This window comes from Hippocampus comes, unplaced genomic scaffold (assembly GCF_001891065.2).
Source record: "Hippocampus comes isolate QL1 unplaced genomic scaffold, H_comes_QL1_v1.1 scaffold75, whole genome shotgun sequence".
NCBI classification, from domain to species: domain Eukaryota; kingdom Metazoa; phylum Chordata; class Actinopteri; order Syngnathiformes; family Syngnathidae; genus Hippocampus; species Hippocampus comes.
This window is the reverse complement of record NW_017805007.1, coordinates 120,113-125,742: the sequence shown is the minus strand read 5'-3', so window position 1 is coordinate 125,742 and position 5,630 is coordinate 120,113. Positions and strand designations below refer to the sequence as shown.

The 5,630-nt window shown below is 40.3% G+C and overlaps 1 protein-coding gene across 1 annotated transcript in view; it reads right to left on the bottom strand.

The window, feature by feature from the left end:
• The window catches only part of abhd17c (abhydrolase domain containing 17C, depalmitoylase), a 14,047-nt gene that overhangs the window by 1,485 nt on the left and 6,932 nt on the right, over positions 1-5,630 (bottom strand). The window lies entirely within an intron of this gene.

Sequence of the window (5,630 nt, the reverse complement as noted above, 5' to 3'; positions counted from 1 at the left end):
CTTGTTAGACCAGGAGTGCCCAACCAGATGATTGTGGTTGACCGGTGGCCAAGTCAACCGCAAGGGTCACCGATGGCACTGTCAAAGAATCCTATCTGGAGCACCAGGAGCGGCATTTTTAAAAAATTGAGCTCCGATAGTGATGTTTCTGCACTTAACACGCTACAAAATTGCATCCTTGCCGCCCTGTGTCAGCTCTCCCACTCAGGCAGGCAGTGATTTCCTTTGTACAAACTCACTCTTATCTTGTATTTCGTTTATTTTTCTTTGATTTTCTTACTCGTCTTTCCTGTTCCATCCACCACGTGTGCCATATAAACGTTTCCATTTCTTGAAATGAGAATATGAAAGCACAAAATGTAAATAAATCTCAGGTTTACTTTAAATTTTTTTGTTTTAATGCGCTTCACACGTTTGCTGTGTGCCGAGAATGTGAGAGCAGTGCACAATCGCTGAAGTGTGCCTTTTTGCCATGCCAGCCCCCGACCCTTCTATTTTTTTTTTTGCATGTGCTTGTTTGTGATAACCTGTCAATGGCCATATAATGGTGACAATGTTATGTAACTCACACCCTCCCCCTTAAAAAAAGAAAGGGTTAATATCATCAACAGCAAGTGTGTGGATGAGAGAGGGGAGAGAAGCAACCGGTCAGAAGCACCATCCATAAAAACACAGACAAATCAGGCAGTTTGAACCCCTTTTACATCCGCCTTCTGAATTAGCTCTCATACACACTGCCAATTAAACAATAAAATTCCGTTTTTACATGCCACGGGAATTTTCGAGCTGCTCCTGAACCCATCATTCACGATGGCACGCGCAGGAGCTGTGAGACACACAGAGCGTGTGTTTGGACATACAGTACACAATTAGAGCTGATCTCATGTTCAACAAACAAGCTCTGGAAGTTGAGTCAAACGGTTACACTCTGATAAAGCGGAGACATGAATTAGTAATATTCAGGCATCATGTGAGGTGAAGTGAGTCGTTCATGATTGTGAAAAGCTCACCGACAGGGAGACGTCTGACTGCATGCTCCAGCCCCTTCATATCGAAAGTTACAACATTTGAACATACTAGGTCTTGTGGAGTCAACTCAGGGCCCAAAACGCAGGCGATTATTACCAACCATACTGAGGAAAAAATAACACTTTTGCGTTTACTCCCACTTTTTGACTGCGGGACTCAAAAGACCTCCAACTGTTTCTACGCACACAAAAGGCCAATTCGTTCAAACATTGTTCACAAAACTGTCGCAATCTGAGTTGAGTGAGCATTTCTCCTTTGTCGCGATTATCCATCCAAACTCACAGCTATGGCGTAGATCAAGATGCCAATTAGACACCGTGATTATTGCACAGGTATAAAAGACCACTTGGAAATGTGCAGTATTTTGCTTTATTGTGGTCTGCGGTTGTGAGGCTGGATATGCGGCCAAACTGTTTGAAATGCTGAGCTGGATTAAGGCAGAGAAATGAACATTGGACTCAAAGGCAAGATCTCTGATGGACATGCATGTGCATTCAAAACTTCTTTGGCTTTGAGTCACCTTTTATTGGGTCCAGCCAAAGGCACACCTGTGCGATTTTCATGCTGTCTCATCAGTGTCTTGATATGCCAAACCTGTCAGGTGGGATGGATGATCTCGACAAAGCAGAAATGCTCACCGAACAGATTTCCACAGCTTTGTGAACAATGTGTGAGGGGAAATGGCCTTTTGTGTATGGCGAAAATGTCTGAAATAATTGAGCTTGTGAAAAATAGGAGCCTGTGAATGGTGTGGTGCTGATGTTTTTGCTCGGTGTGTGTACTTGTAAGCTAAATTTATGCGAAAAAAACAAAAAGCTTTCTTTATTTTTCGACTCACGCTTTGTGTTCAGTGCTATGCCAATATAGTGTGTATGGAACACGGTCCTGAAACCTGTTGTGTATTTGCGAATGAATGATCCTCACCCCATCTTCTGTGTTGTGATTTCAGGTTTTCGGTGTGCCTAAGTAGATTTCAAACTGCCGAATGGCATTCTTTAAGTTTGGGAATGACTGCATGCTTTGAGTTTGACTCGGCCAAAATGTTGATGAGTTTTTTGGAAGCCCAGTCTCAATTCTTGATTTTGTCTTACTTAAAACTCTGAGGCGGTTATGCACTTTTAAGGAAAGTTCCCCAATATGAGAATCGATATGTGTGTGGGTGTGTGTGTGGGTGTGTGTGTATATATATATATATATATATATATATTAGAGCTGTCAACCGATTAAAATATTTAATCGAATTAAAAACGCAACTGTCAGAATTAACTCAAATTAACTCATAATTAATCGTGATTACTCACATTTTTTTATCGTTTCTGAATTTCCTTTTATATTTTTTTGGCCTATTTTTTCCCGTTTTAATGCTCTCATCAACATGGAATCATGAATCAGTTTTCTATGTGCAAAATGCAAATATTTACGGAAATAGCAATTTCGATTTTCAATTTTACATGAACATTTTTCACTTGGAGCAGTTATTCACAGAATCTCATGCAATATTACTGTCCATCAACAACAGTGAAAAAAATATTTTGTCACACAACAGCTGCTTTAACAGTGGCAGTGTGAAATTGGGCGTGTATGGTTGTGAGCCAGTGCCAGCTGACTTTTGGACAGAGGCAGTGTGGTCACCAATCAATCACAAGAGACATACTTTGTACATACAGATGAAAAGAAAAAAAAAACATCCACATGCACACCTCAGAACAATTTGGAGCCTTAATTATCTTAACATGCATGTTTTTGTAATGTTGGACGAAAAAGGGAGTTCCCTGAGAAAAACCATCAAAGTACAAGGAAAACATACAAACTCCACATAGAAGGACCAGTCGCCAGCCGTGCTGCCCTGAATCGCAGATGTAAAGTTCATTTTATTTTTTTACTGGCAATTATTTGATTCAAATATTAATGCGTGACACAAATTGTAGTGTTTGGCAAAATATGGGTGAAGTGAGGTATTGTGATGGCTGGAGTGTGGGAGGGTTTTCTGGCAGATTTTAGTGCAGTGATGTAAACGGGTACCAAATAGAGTTGTGAATGGCTGACAGAAATGAAGCAAGTTTGAAGACGAACCTAAAATTGTAACTGTGAGTAAATGACTTGCCTAAAATAGTCACTGAAAAATATTTGGTTCATGATTTTTTTTTAAACTGTTTTTGTGCATCAACATACTGGTGTCTCAGCAGCATAGTATTCACTGTGTAATTTAATTTCTTACCAAAAATTGAGTATCGATATCTATGAGCAGGGTGTGAAAGAGATGTACAGTATATTGTTCTGACCAGACGGTAACATCCTTGCAGGTCTTTTCAATAGCAGGAAGCAGGAATGAGAGGAGGTGGGCAATGGATCGTTGAAATTGAAACGCAACAAAAAAACTGCAATGGTTTTGTTGGCGATGCATGACTTGGAAAGTGCAACAATCATCACTCCTTTGAACAGAACAAAATGAAATCGCAGGCGATCTCTACAGTCATGAGAATATAATAGTAAAAAGAAATAATAATAACATTTTAATGTACGACTCAGTAATCAGAAGCTGGAGACAGAAAGATTTCAATGAAACTCACATGGTTTGTAAAACTGATTCAATACAAAAAACTAAACGTTGAGGTCAACAGCAGGACAACGCTGACAATTCATGGAGTTGATCACTCGAAAATTTCAAACCTGAAAAAGAACAACTCAAACCCTAACTGACCCGGATGTGAAGAGTCATTCTACTTTGTTACCTCAAGCGCTTTTCACCAGACAAAGAATCAAAGCTATGATGAATAATGACTATTTGTACTAGTTTAATGAAAACCCATCGTACTCCATAACTACTTCCGAAAAGTTGATTGACTAAGCCACGGAGGAATGTTCATTGTGAAAACAGTTTCTTGCATTTGCTGGATGGTTTTGGTTCAGTAACTATTTGTACAGCGCAGTTCTGCGAAACATTTTCTGATCAATGTTTGATTCATACCAGAAGTGAAAAAGGTGCTCAGCTGGAATAATTTCCACGGTTGCTTCACTGCTCTTGCCGTTATACTCGTAGTTCAAGTTTGTATCTTGTGTCAAGAGATTCTCGTTCCAGAAAAGTAAAGGATTGTCTACTACATCATGTGGCTGGTCTGTTTTCACTTGTTACAAACGGTTTGGATCTTGTGGCCAACTCTCCATATTTGATTAAATAAACTTCATTGCACAGTATCATCTTAAGCGACACTGCTTCCTTATTGTTTTTATTCTGTTATATCGAGTGCAACCGATATTTCAGGGACAGCACCTACTACAGTGGACAGCTTATCATGTTATCAGATGACAGGTTATCATTATTGGTGCAAGAAAGGGTTAACATTGCGGTACCAACGATTTTGTCCATACGTGTATATAAGGATATCAAGCGCCAAAAAGTTAAAAATTAGAGCTGTCAGTTTAGCGCGTTATTATCGGCATTAATTTAAATCCATTTTAACATGATTAAATTTTTATCGCGAGATTAATGCGGCACACGTCACAGCGGATGTTACGTTGCTCTATAAATAAACCGGAAACAAAACAACAAGTGCGCTGCACAGGTCCACGCCCATGTCTGTTTTGCCAGCCACGGCAGCGCGAGACACAGAAAACAGATACTTAATGAGTTTATGAATGGAAAGTTTACTTTTAAAAAGTTGCCAGATAGTTCCAATGACAAGACCAAAGTTACCTGTATGTTTTGCAGCCGTAAACTGAGCTATCATCATAGCACGTCGAGTCTGAAATACCACTTAATGGCCAAGCACACAGCTGATGTGAGTACTCTGCCCCCTCGTCGAAGACAGACAGCTATTGATAATTTCAAAGCAAAGAAAATGGATAAGACGAAGAACAAATTTGCTGAAGCCATAGCTAAATGTATGGCTACTGCATGCAAGGCTGTCAACATTGTCCACAGCTAGACTCAAGCTGAAATCATTCGCATTGCATCTAACGACTCCACGATGGATTGCCAGCGAGAGCCTCCATTACAAGCTATGTACAGAAATTGTACGATGCGGAGAAGGCTGAGGTACACCAACCGGGAGAAGACACTGTTTCGGGAGAGAAATAAGAGACTAGGTTGATGAGCCTCTGGTGAATGAAGAGCAGGTAGCCTGTTGAGTACGATGTATGCCACTGACGCGATTGTTATTTGTTTGGAACTATTTAGTGTGGAAGGTTACCGTGTTCCGTGTGCATATAAATAAAGGGGGTGGAGCTTCTCTGTGTTCGTCTGACAGTGACGGTGCGCTGAGGCACGTCGAGAGTTCAGCGGTGCAGTCGTAGCGAACATACTGAATATAAAACTTCTCCAGTGTTGTGCGTGTCTCGAACCAAGTGTTGTCATCCGAAATGATGTTTCCACAAAACCACAGGGAGTCTTACACGCAAGAAGGACCAACAGAATCAACATAGCCTGACTGCTGTGTCAAAGCAAACTTGAGAAAAACGAATTATGCAACCATAGCTTAAATCCACTTTTGGCTGAGTACAAGTTTACTTTAGATGTGCACTTTATAATTTTATATTGCTCTGTTTTGATTCCCTAAAAAGAGCTGTGAAAGGAGCTGTTGTGTGGCAAAATATGTATCACT